This window comes from Odocoileus virginianus, chromosome 23 (genome assembly GCF_023699985.2).
Source record: "Odocoileus virginianus isolate 20LAN1187 ecotype Illinois chromosome 23, Ovbor_1.2, whole genome shotgun sequence".
NCBI lineage: Eukaryota > Metazoa > Chordata > Mammalia > Artiodactyla > Cervidae > Odocoileus > Odocoileus virginianus.
The window spans coordinates 14274304-14293237 of record NC_069696.1 but is presented as its reverse complement, the minus strand read 5'-3'; the positions used below and the strand labels follow the sequence as shown (position 1 = coordinate 14293237).

Here is an 18934-nt window from a genome sequence, read left to right as displayed (position 1 = left end):
CAAGGCTATGGTTTTTCCAGTAGTCATGTATGGATGTGAGAGTTGGATTGTAAAGAAAGCTGAGTGCTGAAGAATTGATGCTTTTGAACTGTGGTGTAGGAGGAGACTCTTTTTTGTTGTTGTTCGTAAAAACCTGTTTTTAATTTTGTATAAAACAAAGGCGGTCTACGCCCAGGGGCTGTAGGAGATTCAAGCTGAACAGCTGGGATGGGGGGTCTCCGCCCACCTTGGGGGTGAGGGATGGTCCTGGCAGGGGATGAGTGACGCACGTCGGGGGCCCAGGTCCCACAGAGCACCCGGGATGTCCCCCACCCGGGGGCAGAGACTGGCCCTTCGGGAGCCCCCTTGTGGCCCCGGGGGTGGCCCCAGGCTAGGGGAGTGGCTGCGGCAAGCCCCAGGCCCGCAGCCCTCTAACAGGATGAAGAGGAACGTCAGACGGGAGGAAAGCACCAGGTCGGGCAGAGCCTGGGGGCCCCGGGTCGGCAGGGGGCCAGCTCCCCCTAGCAGCCCCTGCAGCTCCTGGCACAGGCGGCTGCCACAGACTGGCACAGGCCACTGCTGGCCAGCATGCCACACTTGGAGAACTTGTCACGGCACAGGTCGGCCCGCAGGAGCTCCTCGTGGGAGCAGACCGTCCGGACGCAAATCTCCTTATTGACGACATACACGCAGCGGAGGCTGTAGAAGCAGACCTCGTTCAGACACTGCTTGCAGGGCTTGTGGATGGAGAAGAGGCGGGTACATGGGTCCTGCTCCTCTCAGCAGTCCAGGGGCCCCGGCTCCATGGGCTTCATCTCCACAGTCCCCGGTTCTAAGGTGGGGGCTGGGATGACTTCCTGCTGGACTTGCTGCCGGGACTGGAACTGGAACTGCTCCTCGGGTGGCCGAGGCGTCATCTCCGGGTAATCATAGTAGTCCGGCTTGTCTATCTGGTGTCTGTAGTGGGTGTACTGCACGTGGTCTGGGCTGGAGGCGGTGGGTCCAGATCATGCTGGCCCTGAGCTAGCCGGCCAGGCAGGATGAGCAGGAGGAGCGAGGCAGCTCTCGTGGCTACTCAGTGAGCGGGCTGCGCCGGTGTCCGGGGACAGCTGGGCAAAGCAGAGCGGCAAGCTGCTCCCCAGGCCAGCACCCAGGGCTGCAGGGCCACTTCTGCTCCCGGAATTCAGCCTGCGGTCCCTGCGCCTAGAGGACTCTTGAGAGTCCCTTGGGCTGCAAGGAGATCCAACCAGTCCATCCTAAAAGAGATCAGTCCTGGGTGTTCATTGGAAGGACTGATATTGAAGCTGAAACTCCAATACTTTGGCCACCTGATGCAAAGATCTGACTCATTTGAAAAGACCCTGATGCTGGGAAAGATTGAAGGCAGGAGAAGGGGACAACAGAGGATGAGATGGTTGGATGGCCTCACCAACTCAATGGACATGAGTTTGGGTAGGCTCCGGGAGTTGGTGATTGACTGGGAAGCCTGGCATGCTGAAGTTCATGGGGTTACAAAGAGTTGGACACAACTGAGCAACTGAACTGAACTGAACTGAACTGATGTTGAGGGTGCATTAAGTGGATTGCTGTATTACTTAAAGTTGTATCTACTTCTTGAATTGACCCTTTGATCATTAAGAAACATCCCTTTTCCACTATTACCACTGACCACCTTCAGCCCACCATGTCTGGCATCAGTTCTTGAAGTTGGTATCTGCGTGATGCACTTTATAAATATCATTTTGCTTTCAATTCTTCTTTGTCTCTCTTTTGCACTTAATCTGTATGGTGGTTGTTGCTGTTTGAGGTTTTAAATCCAGTCTGATAATCTTTGTCTCTTAGTAAGAGCTTGTGCTTAATTTTCATTTCATATGCTGGATTGAACCACACGGCATTGCCAACATTTGATGGATTCAACCAACAGAAGACCGTTTCCCACAACCTAGTAGTCACTATACATTCGGTTTCAAACTATGATTCTGCCCTTTGTTTTCTATTTCTCTCATTTTTTCCCTTTTTCTTTGTTCCTTGAATTTTCTGCATCAATCCAGTATGTTTATTATTCTATTTTCTTCATCATGAGCTTGTTAAACATTTTCTTGTTATTTTAGTGATTAAATAAAGAGATTATAATAAGCACCTTTTATATATTACAGCCTTCCTTAAATTACTAGTTTGCTACATCCTGGATAATACAGAGTCTTATGACATTCACATTTCACTCTCCAGCCTGCCTCCTTTGGGGCATGGTATGGGTGATTATTCCTAATTCTTCAGTCCCTCCCTGTAATAGGATTACACTTCACACCAGTCACATGACATTGTGCTTCCTCCTCCTCAAGGGGTGGGATATGTCCCCTCCTGCTACAAGACTCAGTTGGGCAGTGTGCTCCAGACCATGGGCCAAGGCTGCCACAACACCTGGTAAGTCCACAAGTGCTGTCCATTGTCGCTCTGTGCCTCATCTATTTGCCACGTGTGGAACATGCTCCAAAGTCCAAGGAGTTCAAGGAGAACCAGCCACAGGTGGGGAGGATGGGACCTGCCCTTCAGCCTGGGGCCAGACCCCGGGAGCCCGATTGTACCCAACCTGCTGGTAAGCATCCAGTGAGTCATCATTGATGTCCCATTCTTCCTCTCTAGCATTTACACTTGAGTATTTAACTTTCATCTCTAGGATGAGACCCCCAGTTTATTTCCACCTCTCCACTCAGTCCTTTGACATAGCTGTCATAGGCATATTAAGGTCCCTGTTGGATAATTCCACCATCCAGATCATCTCTGCATGCTTCCATTGGATCTTTCTTCTCAAGACATCAGTCCCACTTTCTTTCTGTTTCTTCATTTATCATGTGCTTTTGTATTTTACCCTGGACATTGTTATAAAAAGATAGAGACCAAAAGTAAATAAAAGTTAGATATTTCCCTCCAGAAGAAAGCTTGTCCTTCTCCTGCCAGACCATTATTGTGTAGAGTTGACGTGGGTGAATCCATCTGCTCATCGCTTGAGTTGGGTCTGGACTGGACTTGAGCCATAATCAGAGTTCTTTCACTGTTGGACTGGAATATTTTGAGGGGAATATCAGCACCTTTCTGTTAGCACAACTTGTGACCTCAGCACGGATGATATTCCAGAGATTTCTTTGTGCTTTAGAGACCAGTCAGCAGCTTTCTAAAGCAAGGGTCTTTCCTTTTCTGCTTTTTGACCAACTTGCCCACTTTGGAGAGTCATCTCCCCCGACTCGTGTCCCCAGCCTTGCGCCCCTCACGTCTCACACGCCCCTCCCATCTTCTGTCTCGCCTCACGCGCCCCTCCCATCTTCTGTCTCGCCCCACGCGCCCCTCCCATCTTCTGTCTCGCCCCACGCGCCCCTCCCATCTTCTGTCTCGCCTCACGCGCCCCTCCCATCTTCTGTCTCGCCTCACGCGCCCCTCCCATCTTCTGTCTCGCCTCACGCGCCCCTCCCATCTTCTGTCTCGCCCCACGCGCCCCTCCCATCTTCTGTCTCGCCTCACGCGCCCTCCCATCTTCTGTCTCGCCTCACGCGCCCCTCCCATCTTCTGTCTCGCCTCACGCGCCCCTCCCATCTTCTGTCTCGCCCCACGCGCCCCTCCCATCTTCTGTCTCGCCCCACGCGCCCCTCCCATCTTCTGTCTCGCCTCACGCGCCCCTCCCATCTTCTGTCTCGCCCCACGCGCCCCTCCCATCTTCTGTCTCGCCCCACGCGCCCCTCCCATCTTCTGTCTCGCCCCACGCGCCCCTCCCATCTTCTGTCTCGCCCCACGCGCCCCTCCCATCTTCTGTCTCGCCCCACGCGCCCCTCCCATCTTCTGTCTCGCCCCACGCGCCCCTCCCATCTTCTGTCTCGCCACACGCCCCCCTCCCATCTTCTGTCTCGCCACACGCGCCCCTCCCATCTTCTGTCTCGCCCCACGCGCCCCTCCCATCTTCTGTCTCGCCCCACGCGTCTCGCCCCACGCGCCCCCCATCTTCTGTTCGCCCACGCGCCCCTCCCATCTTCTGTCTCGCCCCACGCGCCCCTCCCATCTTCTGTCTCGCCCCACGCGCCCCTCCCATCTTCTGTCTCGCCCCACGCGCCCCTCCCATCTTCTGTCTCGCCCCACGCGCCCCTCCCATCTTCTGTCTCGCCCCACGCGCCCCTCCCATCTTCTGTCTCGCCCCACGCGCCCCTCCCATCTTCTGTCTCGCCCCAGCCTTCGGCCTGCTCCCCCAGTCATTCAGGGGGCCTGGGGGGCCTTGGAGACGTTTCTCCTGGGACCTGCCCTACTCCCCGATGGTGATGACCCTGCCCTGCGCTCAGCCGAAATCTGCAGACCTGTGAGCTCCACATCCTAGAAACTGACCAGCTTACACCCTGCAATGTACCAGCTCCTGCTGAGGCAGCTTAGCTCTTATCTGAGAAATACCATCATCTCAACCTGCGGTCCTGCCCCGTCACTCCAGAAGGGCCAGGCCTGCTGCGTCCAACCTCCTGAGGGTGATGGTGAGCCCAGAGGGTGCCATCTGTCTTCCTTCCCTCTGCTCTGTTCCCATGGGGAGGGGGCTGGCATAGCGGACCCTGGCAACCTCTCAGGCTGCCCCTGAGCCCAGGTGAGTGGGGGCTCTGTTCCCATGGGGAGGGGGCTGGCGTAGCGGACCCCGGCAGCCCCTCAGGCTGCCCCTGAGCCCAGGTGAGTGGGGGCTCTGTCCCATGGGGAGGGGGCTGGCGTAGCGGACCCCGGCAGCCCCTCAGGCTGCCCCTGAGCCCAGCTGAGTGGGGGCTCTGTTCCCATGGGGAGGGGGCTGGCGTAGCGGACCCCGGCAGCCCCTCAGGCTGCCCCTGAGCCCAGCTGAGTGGGGGCTCTGTTCCCATGGGGAGGGGGCTGGCGTAGCGGACCCCGGCAGCCCCTCAGGCTGCCCCTGAGCCCAGCTGAGTGGGGGCTCTGTTCCCATGGGGAGGGGGCTGGCGTAGCGGACCCCGGCAGCCCCTCAGGCTGCCCCTGAGCCCAGCTGAGTGGGGGCTCTGTTCCCATGGGGAGGGGGCTGGCGTAGCGGACCGCAGCAGCCCCTCAGGCTGCCCCTGAGCCCAGCTGAGTGGGGGCTCTGTTCCCATGGGGAGGGGGCTGGCGTAGCGGACCCCGGCAGCCCCTCAGGCTGCCCCTGAGCCCAGCTGAGTGGGGGCTCTGTTCCCATGGGGAGGGGGCTGGCGTAGCGGACCCCGGCAGCCCCTCAGGCTGCCCCTGAGCCCAGGTGAGTGGGGGCTCTGTTCCCATGGGGAGGGGGCTGGCGTAGCGGACCCCGGCAGCCCCTCAGGCTGCCCCTGAGCCCAGGTGAGTGGGGGCTCTGTTCCCATGGGGAGGGGGCTGGCGTAGCGGACCCCGGCAGCCCCTCAGGCTGCCCCTGAGCCCAGGTGAGTGGGGAATGGTGCAGGTGTCTCTCCTGCAGCCTCAGAGGCCACCTGACTTCTCCGGTCCATCTTGATCACCCTCCGATGTGGTTGTGGGATTCAGGTAACCGCCATGATCCCCAGTTCAATCCCCAGTTTTCATCTCCGCCAGGTAGAGCCCAGGGCCACCAGGACATGCTGAGTGTCTAATGAAGGACCCAGAGCCCATGTCCCTGGCGAGGAGAGGGCATGTGAAGCGACAAGTACAGGGCGAGTCCCGGGTGAAGGGACGGTCCTCGGGGCGGTGGAGGTCACCATGATCTCCCCCACCCCCCCCACCTGCTGATTGGAGACACCTCCAGGCCCTGCAGTGACACTGGGACAACCGCAGCCCCTCCTGCCTTCACATGCACTCTGGAGTCTTCAGCAGCAACCACTGCCAGTCACTGTGGGCACACGGCAAGGCTCTCCCTGCAGTGGGGATGGGGGCCAAGCCCCAGTGAGGGGAGGGGAGTGAGGCTGGGAGGAGGTGAAGGGCTTGCACAAGTGGAGAAGACCGAGCTCCGCCAGTCCCCACTTTCTGGGCAAGATCCCATGGCTGACTTGTAACCTTGGACCCCACCTGCCTGGGAAGGGACCAGAGGTGTGGGAGTGTCTTGCGTCAAATCCATCTTGTTGGCCTTTCCTTGGGAATATTGCAAGCCACAGTCCAGGAAGAGAGGACAAGGGTCAGGGCTGTGGGGGACCATCCCTGAGGCCCATGTTCTTCTCACTCAGTTCAGCCCAGTGGACGGAGGTGCCTCTTGCGTGCAGTGGTACCTGGGATGAGAGGAAGGTCTCAGCAGGGTCTCCCATCCTGGCTCCTCCTGTCCTGCTCGTGGAGCTGGGAACGGTCACTCTGCCTTCCAGGGTCTCAGTGGCTTCTGCTGCCCCAGGATTTGTGATTCCTGTCGGGCAAGCGATGGGAGCAGAGACCTCACTACGGGGGACCTGGCCCTGCTCTGCAAGCAGAGTGAGTCCTCCTCAAACCACCTTAATCCCCTCTGTCACCACTATGTTTTTACAGCCAACACTGTGCCCCTCTTCGCTTCCCCCACACCAGCACCCAAGTGGATCATGGAAGACATGCTACAGGTTACCTTGTTTTCAATACTTACATTTGCTTTTTTTCCCTCCTTACACTTGCCTTTAATGACAGAGGGAAAAAAGAGAAAATTCTTGTTGCCAACAATTCCAAAGACAGAGGTCATAGATGCCCCTGGCCCGGGCTTCCCCTGCCTTCCTCAAGAGCGACTCTTGCATCAGGGCAGGCGGCAGTGCAGAAGATGCTGCCAGCCTCAGAATCCAGGGGAGAAGCCGTGGGTCCGGCGCCTTCTTCCCTGTTGCTCCTCGAGCCCTTCTCCCTGCCAGGTTGGAAGCCATGGGGTGTCTGTCCACCAGTTCTCCTGCCTCCACCTCGCTGGGGACTCTTCCTGGCCGGTGAGCCACTAGGACGACCGGTCCCTGCAGGCAGCTGGTGGCTGCCCAGCTGCCCCGGGCAGATCCCCCGGCCCGCAGCCTCGCATGGTCCCCGTGAAACACCGCGCAGACTGGAGACCACCTCCCATGACCCCACGGCTGGCCGACAGAGAAACCGGGGATCCAAAGAGTGGGCAGTGGGGAGTCAAGACTGCAGTGTCTCTTGTCTTCTGAGCCAGAGCTTTCTTGTTGTAGTTCTGCTTTCTTTTTTTTTTTTTACTACTCCCCAGTACCTCAAAAAATATGCAGTCATATAGTTATGCTTTCGGTCTATCTGCTACCCCTGAGACTCAGGTAACCTGGAAAGGAGTCTCCCAATCCAGTTGGAATGCTGTCTTTTACATTTACTCAGAAGAGAGGGGGGTAGAGACAGAGATGGAGACAGACATCTGAAGAATGCGTGAAGTCAGACAGAGAAAGATAAATATCATATAATATCACTCGTATGTGAAACCTCAAAAAAGATACAGATGAACTTATTTCCAAAACTGAAAGAGACTCACAGACATAGAAAACAAACTTATGCTCAAAAAGGGGAGGGGGAGGGGTATAAAGTAAGAGGTTGGGGTTAACAGATACACATGCTCCTATGTATAAAAGAGAGATACACAGAGATACACAGAGAGTTCCCTATGTAGCACAGGGAACTGAATTCAGTATTTTGTAATAACCTACAGGGGAGGGGAATCAGAAGCAGATAGATAGATAGATAGATCTGAATTACTTTTCTGTACACTGAAAGGAACACAGCAGTGTAAATCAACTACGCCTCAATAAAAAAATAAATTAAGAAAAGAATAGCTTCCATTTTGTGCCCAGCACCGGGACCCGCATCAGGAAGCCTCAGCAAGCCTGGCAAACTGTCACACTGGCCCTGAAACCAGCATGGGGCACATTAAGCCCTCGTCGTAACTGCTTCTGTCTCCCTGATGATGTTCTGTCTTATGTGACAATTTCTGCAGAAATAATTGATTTTATGGCTTGATTTCATTCCTTGCCTATCATGCTGAAGACATAAACACATAATGAGATTGTTGTCTAACATTCAGGGAGATGAAACACCCTCGGAGGGGTCTGGGATTAGTCAGCCCCGTTTCCTTCATTAGATTATCTGGATCAAGGCGGGGTTTCCTGGGGACTCAGCTCACAGCCTGTCCCTGCACATGTGGCCCAGGAGCGCACGGCCGTTCCCAGGCGGCCTGACCGTAAAGGGCTCCAGGTGGCGGCTTATAATCGGGGGGCTATCGTGGCCGGGGAGCCCTGACTGCCCAGGTCCGGCTTTGTCCTGGTCGCTCCTCCCGGTAAGCTTCCAGACGTGTATCAGGAGAGCCTCAGGCCTGAGTCAAAGCGGCCCCTTTTCATCACTCCCGCAGTCCTGGGCTAAGTGCGGCTGGAGACGGGGGTTTGCCAACCAGGCACGAAGTCTCCTTTCTTCTAAAGGAAAGCGGACCAGGAGCAGGGGTGGGGCAGCACGGCTGCCCTGCTGACAGCTCTACTTGCCCGGTGATCAGGCTGCTACACAAATGCCCGCGGCCTGGGCAGCTTGCTCAAGGGACCTTTACTGGCTCACCGTGTGGAGGCTGCGAGTCCGAGATCAAAGTGGCGGCAGGTTCCTGTGAGGCTGACTCGACTTGCTCTGTAGACGTCCGTCTTTTCCCTGCGTCCTCACATGACTGTCCTTCTGTGTGTCTGAGTCTTATCAGGGTCCCAGTCATGTTGGATCAGGGCCCACCCTAGTGACCTCCATAAAGATCCTCATTAATCACTTCCATAAAGACCCATCTGCAAACACTGTCACATTCTGAGGTCCGGAGATGAGGCTCCTGGATGTGAATTTCAGGGGGCTTCCCAGGGGCTGCTCGTGGTAAAGAACCCACTTGCCAATGCAGGAGACAGAAGAGTTGTGGCATCCCTCCCTGGGTCGGGAAGATCTCCTGGAGGAGGGCATGGCAACCCACTCCAGTATTCCTGCTTGGAGAATCCCATGGACAGAGGAGCCTGGCGAGCTATGGTCCATAGTGTTGCATAGAATCGGACACAACTGAAGTGACTTAGTATGCAAGCACAATTCAGGCCCTAATATCAACTTATACGTAAAAGGAAAGGCTCTGCACCAGTGTGTGACCATCACCACTTTGGTCCCTCCCTCCAGAAATGAGGCCGGTCCTGAACCCTGCTCCCTCCGGGTGATTCCCTGCGGTAACACTTACTGAGCACAGAAAGGGGCGGGGTGCCCAGACTGGGCAAGCCTGGCATGGTCCTGCTCTCTGGGGGTGGGGAGGGGACACACAGCCCCCAGGTGACACACACACATCATTCTAAATCAAGGCTGACCAGGACTCACATCCAGGGGTGAGTAAGAGCTTCTGGGAAGAGGTGGAGAAATCAGGAGAGGTAGGAGGGCTGCAGGAAGGTCTCTGCTCAGATTGAACTGCTGTGGACATGTCCCTGGTGGAATGGCTGGGACGACGCTTGAGATGGAAGGAGGAGGGTTTGCAGAGAGACAGTCAGCCAAGGGAAGCTGTGACTTCACATTCAGACTGCATGTGAGTTTCAATGTGGCTGACACCTTGGGGGGTGGGGGGAGGGCAAAACTAGGATGATGGACCAAGAGAGGGACGGGACCACAGTGGCTTTACGAGGTGTTGACATTGGCCTTGACAAACCCCAGACCCCAAGTTGCACCCTGCAGACATCACCACATTTAATCCTCCCAAGAAAACTCCCAAAGGGACTCTCACTTGGCGGCTCCACGGACACTGAAGCCGAACCCAGAGGCACCTAAGATCACACATCTGGGAAGGGTGGGATCTGAACCCCGGCCCCTGTATCCTGGCAATGCCCGTCACCTTGACGACACACAGCACTTGAAGGTGCAGAGGCAGGTGGCCGGTGGGGAGGGCCAGGATCAGAGCGCTACTGGGCTGTGCAGAGAGGGTGCCCCATCCCCTCAGAAGCTCCCACCCCCCCAGGTCTCCCCCACCCCACTTGAGAGCACACTTCAAATCCCCAGCTCTCTCGGCCTCTAGGGGAGGCGGCCTCCTGCCCACTGACAGCAGGGGAGACTCAACAGAGAGCAGCCAGGGGCGCTTCTGCTTCCACCACATTTTAGCCGCTGATCAAGGGAAGAAACATCATCTCCGGGAGTCATACGCCCAAAAACGTGCTTCCCAAATTGTAGGAAGCCACCTCTCCCTCCTGTCCCGTCTCCAGGACTCAGGCGATAAATAGGCCCTCGTGGGCTCTGCCCCTGCCTCTCCTGCCCTCTCTAACAGATGCTGATTAAAACCCACCGATGTCTCCAGATGACAGGTCAGACCCTGGACCACCCCTTCTGGGACCCCGCTGTGGATTCAGCGCATGGGCAGGACACCGACCCCTCCTCCCACCGCAGGTCTGATGCCCTCGGCCCCTCCCTCCACCCTCCTCATCGCCTCTCTCTCATTAACTTTTCTTGCCAAACTGACCTACTTCCAGATCATTCACTCATTCACAAATATTTCCTGCGCAACTACTGTGAGCTCCAGTCTAGGACAAAGTCACACCCCAAAGAGCTTAAAATGCCAGCTCCTGGATTACACAGGCTCCCAACCCCCGAGGGTCCTGGGGTCCAGACGCCCTGGGCCTTCTATCCAGGGTTATTTCTTGAGGATGAGAAAGTTTCCCCACGTAGAACATTCTCTCTGTACCAACGACCATTCCAGGGCCTTGTCTGCATTTATTAAATCTCCGCAGCACTGTGAGGCACCATTTTTAAAATGCTGCATGGTTGCTTTACAAAGCCGTCTGGATTTCTGCTGTACAGTGAAGTGAACCAGCCATGTGCATGCATACATCCCCCCTCCCGTGCCTCCCTCCCGGCCTCCACCCTGCCCCTCCCAGTCATCACACAGCATCCTCCTGGCCTCCACTCTCCCAGTCATCACACAGCACCCTGCCGGCCTCCACCCTGCCCCTCCCAGTCATCACACAGCACCCTGCCGGCCTCCACCCTGCCCCTCCCAGTCATCACACAGCACCCTCCTGGCCTCCACCCTGCCCCTCCCAGTCATCACACAGCACCCTCCCGTCCTCCACCCTGCCCCTCCCAGTCATCACACAGCACCCTCCCGTCCTCCACCCTGCCCCTCCCAGTCATCACACAGCACCCTCCCGTCCTCCACCCTGCCCCTCCCAGTCATCACACAGCACCCTCCCGTCCTCCACCCTGCCCCTCCCAGTCATCACACAGCACCCTCCCGTCCTCCACCCTGCCCCTCCCAGTCATCACACAGCACCCTCCCGTCCTCCACCCTGCCCCTCCCAGTCATCACACAGCACCCTCCCGTCCTCCACCCTGCCCCTCCCAGTCATCACACAGCACCCTCCCGTCCTCCACCCTGCCCCTCCCAGTCATCACACAGCACCCTCCCGTCCTCCACCCTGCCCCTCCCAGTCATCACACAGCACCCTCCTGGCCTCCACCCTGCCCCTCCCAGTCATCACACAGCACCCTCCTGGCCTCCACCCTGCCCCTCCCAGTCATCACACAGCACCCTCCTGGCCTCCACTCTCCCAGTCATCACACAGCACCCTCCTGGCCTCCACCCTGCCCCTCCCAGTCATCACACAGCACCCTCCCGTCCTCCACCCTGCCCCTCCCAGTCATCACACAGCACCCTCCCGTCCTCCACCCTGCCCCTCCCAGTCATCACACAGCACCCAGCTCAGCTTCCTGCGCTGGCCAGCAGCTTCCCCTGACTAAGCAGGGAGAAAAGAAAATCCTCAGAAAGGGAGAAAAGATGTGCAAATGAAGCAACTGACAAGGGATTAATCTCCAAAACATCTAAACAGCTCATGCAGCTCAATATAAAAAAAAAAATCAAAAATTGGACGTGCTAAGTTGCTTCACTCGTATTTGACTCTTTGCAACACCACGGACTGTAGTGTGCCAGACTCCTCTGTCCATGAGATTCTCCAGGCAAGAGTACTGGAGTGGATAGAAATCCTGGAGTAGATAGTGGTGCCCTCCTGCAGCAGATTTCCCAACCCAGGGATCAAACCCACATCTCCTGCGGCTCCTGCATTGCAGGTGAATTCTTTACCACTGAGCTACTGGGGAAGTCTCCAAAGATGGGCCAGAAACCTAACTAGCCATTTCTCCAAAGAAGACATACAGATGGCTAAGAAACACATGAGACGATGCTCAACATCACTAATTATTAGAGAGGCATCATTTTCGCCCGGATTTTTCAGGCCAACAAACTGTCACAGACTCAGATGGATGAATAACACATTTACAGTTATACCTGGGACATAACTGAGTGGGTACCCCCAGGCCCACAGACAGTCGGCGTCCCTTACTATGGACTGTATTCCCTCCTGCATTAATTTCACACCTGTAAGTGTCCAGCACGGGAGACCAGTGATGAGCAACGTATAGAATTTTACAGCATCTCCGGGGCGACCAGTGACAAAGAGTCACCCCTGGATCACTGTAAGTTCTTGCTGTGAGCCGAGGTGCCAAGCACGTGCACAGACCACAGCTGAGCTGAGCCGGGGACAGAACCAGCCCCAAAGTGGGCGATGGGCAGAAGGTGGCGGGCATGGAGTGTAGTGATGGCCCCAGAGCCCAGAGGAAGGGAGGACTGCTCAGGGCTGGAGAAGCCAGGGAAGACTTTAGGAAAAAGTCCTCGTCCACCGGGGTGGAGAGACAGCCAGGCTGGTAGCTGTTGGGCGCACCTGAGCATCGTCACTGGGAGTGAAAGGCTCGTTGGTTTGAGTGGAACATCAGGCAGATGAGGTCCCTGGGGACATGAGGTGAGTTGCAGCCCAGGGAAACGAGAGGACTTGTGAGCCAGGCCAGAGGGTGGCTCCTCACCCACAAGGACGCTGCCCCTGGGGTTGGTAGGACAGGGGGTGACGGAGACAGGAGACCTTCCTGCCAGGGTGAGAGGGGAGAGGCTGGGGCCAACCTCTTTGAAAGCTGGTGGGTGGATGCTTTAGGGCAGAGGTCCCCAACCTCCAGGATCTAATGTCTGATGATCTGAGGTGGAGCTGGTGCAATCATAATAGAAATAAAGTGCACAGTAAATGCAATGTGCTTGAATCATCCCAAAACCATCCCTCACCCCCATCCATGGAAAAATTGTCTTGCACAAGATGAGTCCCTGGTGCCAAAAAGACTAGAGACCATTGCTCTAGGGGAAAAACCAAGACTTGGGCCCACACTGGGCTGATCGCCAAGATCAACTGGGGAGTTCACAGCAAATAAAAGGCCAGTTCCAATCACCATGCCCAAAATACCTATTTTCCCTGTACCTATGAGATGCGGCCAAGGAAGCTGGTTTGGAGGCTACATAGGTTTCTGGTGATTCTTCAGCCTTGGGAACACTTGGCTGTTGGGGGCGCTCCCTGGGAGGCATCCACACCTCAAAGGCAGGGTATTTGAGAAACTCTGTCTTTGTACCGTTTGGCTGCTGTGAGCCCTGCATTACCTGCAGGAATTTGGGGACAAGCTAATACTTCTAACAACTCAGACTTTAATTAGCTTCACACACTCAGGTCATCTCGGCCCACCCCCTCAGGTGGCTCTAGGGGCGTGCGGCGGCAGGCGCAAGTGTCGTGTCTGGAATCGATGTGCCTGTCGCTGTGCCTGGAACTTTTGTGGATTAACTCCATTGATCCTGATTTAATTAGGACCAAAGGGGCATCAATGAGCGGCAAGCCTTCAGGTACTCAGGTCACGTGTGAGTCCCATTTATCACTGTACTCAGAGGCGATGCCCACTCACCTTAGTGTCCTGGGAGCCCACGTGGCCCAACAGCTGGCTGCTCCCGCTGAAGACACTGTGGACAGGGCTGGTCAGATGGACTCGCTGGGGACCATCCAGCCGTGGCCACCTTCTCACCATGGAAGGTGCCATGTAGAAACCCCAGAATGGACACTATAGGTGAGTCTTCTAGAATCAGCCACGTTCCCACTGCCTCCAGTAAATGCACACACACAGGTCCACTCCCCCACACGCATGCACACATCCACCCCTACACACACACTCATCCCTGAGGACACGCCCAGCTTTCCCCACATCCTTCTGGGCACGTTTTTGTTATGAAAATCAATGAGCTGTGGAAGTCGGAACCCACCAGGCCCCCTTTGTGCAAACGGAGCTCCAAACGGCTAAATAAGAAGCACCAGGACTTCCCCAGTGGTCCAGCGGCTAAGACTCCACGCTCCCGATGCAGGGGCCCAAGTTCCATCCCTGGTCGGAAAACTAGATCCCACATGCCACAGCTAAGAGTTTGCTGCAACTAAAAATCCTGCATGCCGCAACTAGGACCCAGCACAGCCAGATCTATAAATAAAATAAATACATATTTAAAAAAAGAAGGGCCAAAGGCCATATCTGTGAATTCATGCATATTTGTGACTATTTTCTGCTCTCTTATACAGACATTTGGCATCAAACAGACAGTTTTGAGAGACATGCTTCCAAGCTCTTGTAGGAAGTGGGGACAGGGGACAGACCTTCCTCTGGCATCCTTCAGTGGAGCGACACCTGTGAGAGAGAGGGACCGTGCTAGGCGGTGTCCATGCAGGTGAGGATGGCAACAGGGTGTTGAGCGGAATCTGTGCTACTTGCCCATTTAGTTCCTGTGTTAATATCAGTCGCTCAGTCATGTCCAGCTCTTTGCAACCCCCATGGACTGTAGCCCGCCAGGTTCCGCTCCCCTGTCCATGGGATTCTCCAGGCAAGAATGCTGGCGTGGGAAGCCATTCTCTCCTCCGGGGGATCTTCCTGATCCATGGATAGAAGCCAGGTATCCTGCACTGGAGAAAGACTCGTCACCATCTGAGCTTCCCCTGCCCGCTCTACTCACCAATGGGCCCGCTGTAGACATGGGGGACCGAGAAGTGGAAAGCTTTAAAAAAAACTTTCTTTTCTATATTAAAGTACAGTTGACTTTCGATGCTGTGTTACCTCCAGGTGTAGGGGAAAGTGATTCAGTCACACATACACACATATCCATCCTTCTTTAGACTCTTCCCGCTCAGGTTATCACAGAGTTTTGAGTGGAGCCCCAGCGCTGTAAGCAGGTCCTTGTCAAATCCGACTCCTGCAGGACACGGGAACCGGGCAAACCTGAGCAGCAGGAGGGGCCACACTCAGTCTGGAAGTGGACTGCAGAGCGTGCCAGCCTGTGCCCTTCGAGCCGCACCCACCTGGCTGTCGCCGAGCGCCCAACCCGGGCAGGCTGAGGGCTGGCACAGAGAACACATCCCACTCCTGGGTCCCTGAGTCACCGCCTGGAAAGGAGCTGCTGCGGGCACAGCCGCAGACCCGCAGGGGACGTAGCAGAGTCAGGGTCTGAAAGCGGAGGCAAAACCGTGCCCATCCTGCCTGGTGCAGGCCCCAGAGCGAAGGGTCCCCCCAGCGGGACCATGCCTGAATCCAGAGGCCTGTCTGGGGAGCTGGGAAGCAGGGCGGGTCCCAGGAGGGGAGCCAGGGGCGCATATCACGGGGCCCAGGCTCTCAGAGCAGACCTCCACAACCACAGGGTTACACCCTAAACGTCAGCTGGCTCCCTGCTCCTCACAGCCTCTCGGCCAAGTCAGGGTCCCACGTCCCCTCCGGGGCAGTCTTCCCGGGGCCACGGATGCCAAGCATGAGGCTGGCCCTGAACACTGCTGGTGCCCAGGGGACTGTTCTGGGGAAGCCCCGCTGTTGGTTGGCACTCGGCCCCTGAGGACTAAGAGGGACAGTGAGGGGCTGGGGCAGCTGTCCCCCACAGAAGCCTGGAACCGGGTCCACCTGCTCCTCCACCCAGCGCTTACCCTAAGTGGGCCTGAGGCTCTGGGCAGCGGGTGGCACCTTCACAGGGGTGTGGCTGGACCACGCATTTGGACAGTCCCTGACCACTCTTCAAGCACTTCTGGACCAAAGGTGAATCCAGCTTCACCCCTACCCTGGGTGCAACTCTTTCTGGTGGGAAGCAACTGGAGATGGATCTGCCCACTGCAGCGGGGCCCACCCACGCCCTCCCATTTGCCCCCTCAACACCATGCCCTGCACATCCACCCAGGGGACAGCAAACCCCAAGCTCAGGAGACGCAGCTCTCAGAGGCTAGGGTCTCATCTCCAGACCCTCCCAGGCACCGCCTCCAGGCAGGAGCTCCACCCCCAGACAGCGTCCTCCCACACGCGCGCCTGGCCTCCACTGTACGCAGTTGTGATGTGAACCCGTGGGTCCCTGACTTTGCATCCTTACAGCCAGGAACCCAGTTTGTGGGTCCCTAGGGCCCTCGTGGCCGCAGACACAGGCTCCCAGGCTCAGAACACACAGCCCGGTCGGTCAGATGGTTATCTGAGCGGATGGATGGGAGAATAGACGAATGAAGGAACACTAATCACCTTTCCTGTCCACTCGCCCAGGCTAATGAACTGAAAATGTCGATGGAGGAATGAACCTCGGATCTCCAAAGCTGCCAGAAAAGAGCAGGCAGATGAGAGTCAACCTGGGGAAAAAAAAAAAATCACAGCCGAATCCTTCAGGGAGTTTATTTTAAAAGACAGACAAAAGGCACATTTAATTTAATGTTATGCTAAAGCAGCGACAAGGTTCAAAGGCCCTGCATAGTCAGAGAGCAATTGCTTCTGCACCGTTCGGAATAACAAACCTCAGGAAGAACCAGGCTGCTCCTCTGTGTGTTCTGTACAAGCATCCTGCTCCTCCTTTCCTGCAGGCCTCTCACGCCCCAACTCCAGGATATTCATTCCCTCAAGGCCAGGGTACCCACCTGGGAGCCTTCACATGCCAACCCCTAAGCCCTGCAGGCATCCAGTGCTCCCCATTCTCCAGGTCCCTCCTCCAATTCCTCTCCCCCTCCTCCCCTTCACCCTCTCTCTTTCCCATCCTCCTCCTTCTCTGCCTCCTCTCCCTCCTCCTCCCTTCATCACACCAGCCTCCGTCCATCCACTCAGCCGTCCCCTATAGCCAGAGGACAAATTGGACAATGCATCGGAAGCTTCAGGAAGAGGTGTGGCCCAGGGTAGGCACCCAGGAAATGAGCAGTGGTGGGGCAAAGGTGCCAGAGTGGCTGGGGGTCTGGCAGGGAGGGAGCCAGGTGTAGAAGCCCCTGTTCTCACTGAGCTGGAATTGTAGAGGTTTGATCACGTGTTTGCAAACAGGGTCTCGGTGTCCCTAGGAAGGCTTGAGAGAGCACTTCCCCCAGAGTGGGGCATCCTTCTGGGGGTCCTCAGGCCGATATCTAAGCCCCTCAGGGCTGCTCCAGATGCAGAGAGTCGGGTCAGGTCTGATTGATCTTGGCACAAGTAGGCGGCTTACGTAGATGGTCATTAAATGTTTCACTGGGTGAATTAGTCCACGGACAGGCTCTGGCCTTGATGCCCAGGCACCCGATGCCGGCAGACAATTGACTTTCTCTCCAGTGACGGCCCCGCAACGCATTCCCACCAGGAAAGCGAGCTCCAGCAGCCCTTTGTTTCAGTCGGGATGTAACTGGTTAGTAACCTATTAGTCAAAGATTGTAGAACCAATATTCTGTGATGTGGAAGAAAGTTCTGACCCGGAGAGAAAAACACCTTAGCTCTACTGAACCATGGGTGGCTGGGGTCACGTGGCTCAGAGGATGCGGATGATTCTGTACAATTTTCATCCTCTCTGGTGCTAATATCACCTGGAGGAGATGACTATTTCCTGTGTTCTTGTGCATTTTACATGTGTTCTTCAGGACTGTAAGACGTGTTTCTGAAGCTGTGGTCTTCCTATGTGACGAACAGTATAAAATTTCCTGGAACCACCATGTCCTGTTGAAACGCCTCATCAGCATGGAACAGCTTGGCTCCAACGTGTTTGAGGTGGGAGGATGCGCGGGAAGGGAGTGTCGGCCGTAAGGCTTGTAGATAATAGAAATTGACACTCGCAGTGGCCTGGGTGGGCAGAGGAGATCTCTCTAGGCAAATCAGCGTGATTGTCTTTTAATTAACCTTGAAATAGAAGTATTCTCAAGCTTGGAAGGCTTTTCGGTGAACTGCAATGGAGTGGAGGCACCTTCTTACCATAATAACGTTTCAAACTTCATAATGTATTTAACATTTGTCTAACGCAAGTGCCTGTAAGTGCTAGAATATGCTGGTTGTGTTAATAAGATGGAACCACGGTCCTGAATCAGGAACGGGGATGAGATGAGGACATCTCACTCAGACAAGCTTCTGCCTCTGCCCTCGGGGAATTGAAGTGGGTCTTGCACTGGGAAAGTCTCTACCTGTCCTCCTTCTCACTTTGAGAGGCCGCCAAGCAACGCGGTGAGCGTGTGGGACACTCTCGGGCCAAGCAGTGCTCCTGCACATGGGCCCGGTGGCCCGCCCCAGGGATCCTGCCGGCATCGGCGGGAGAGCTGGGTCCCCCGGGGCAAAGAGGAAAGCCAGCCTCTCCGGGAGGGAGGGCTCCGACTCCTGCCTTCACCTCCATCCTGGGAGAGCATCCCGAGGAAGCTCACATCTCAGGGATTCGGGGCGAAAACCAACCACGGAGCGTCTCCGGCTGGGTCTCCGAAGGCGCTCTGCTCCCCGCAGTCATCAGGTGCTCGGCCTCTTATCTCTGATGGCCCCAGTCTCTTCTTCTCTCCCTTCTCCCAGGAAACCGCCACTTACCCCCTGCAGCCAGCTGGCAAATGGAGACACAGGAGGGTGGGGAGGATGAAAGGGGCGCGGGGCGGGGAGGGCAGGGCTGGAAGCTCCTGCCTGGGAAACCCTCTCTGCTCAGACCTCTTGGCTGGAAGTCAGATGCTCAGCCCTGCCTACGGGGGAAATGTGCGTCCAGCAGGAAGGTGGGGGGTGGTCCACGGACCGGATCATCCTCTCTGCCCGTCGGCACCTGTGTCTGCCTCCACTGACGGGCCCCGCAGGGGCAGGGGCAGGGCCCAGCCTGTCTGCCCGGAGGCCCAGCCCTTGGAGTTGTTCCATCCAGCCAAGATGTGAGAGTCTTTATGTGGGTGAGTTAGTAAAACAGGCTACTGATAGCATGTACGAGGCAGGGAAGGAAGTGATG

General features: G+C 56.3%; 1 pseudogene; it reads right to left on the bottom strand.

Moving 5' to 3' along the window:
- Positions 1-500: 500 nt before the first annotated feature.
- On the bottom strand, positions 501-18463 carry LOC139030662 (microfibrillar-associated protein 2-like; annotated as a pseudogene).
- Positions 18464-18934: the final 471 nt, after the last annotated feature.